Below are 500 nucleotides of genomic sequence, written 5' to 3'. Positions count from 1 at the left end.
AATCTGGATATTGCGAATATAAGATGAAAGCTTTATTGATCAAGGTGGAGTTCTGTGACGCCTTTGTCTGGTCGCTGAACACAAACGAAGTACGCGAAGTTGCAGCTATGGCGAACTTTTAATCTAAACAAAACCCAAAGTCTAAACGACGCCCTAAGGGCTGTATATATGGAGGAAGAGGGGGGGGGGGGGATTTCGTGGCCCTTGAGGAAGGGGTCCAAAACCAACCCTATCTCTTGTTTCCCCACACATACGGACTCTAAAAACAGCCTATACTGATGTATTTCGAAATTACATGGGCCTGGCCCAATAATAAGGTGACGCAGCACCTAGAATAGCCTCTGGACGAAAGTTATGAAGTAGCATCTTGTATATTTCGTCCAAGGTTTCATGCACGCATTATGGTGGCTTCAACGTCTTGAAATCATCACTTGTAACTCCGTTCTTGTTCCCCATGCGCATGCCATCATCTCCATGCTTGTTCTTGCTCCAATGTTCAT

This window comes from Triticum aestivum, chromosome 5D (genome assembly GCF_018294505.1).
Source record: "Triticum aestivum cultivar Chinese Spring chromosome 5D, IWGSC CS RefSeq v2.1, whole genome shotgun sequence".
Lineage (NCBI taxonomy): Eukaryota > Viridiplantae > Streptophyta > Magnoliopsida > Poales > Poaceae > Triticum > Triticum aestivum.
This window is presented reverse-complemented; position numbering follows the sequence as displayed.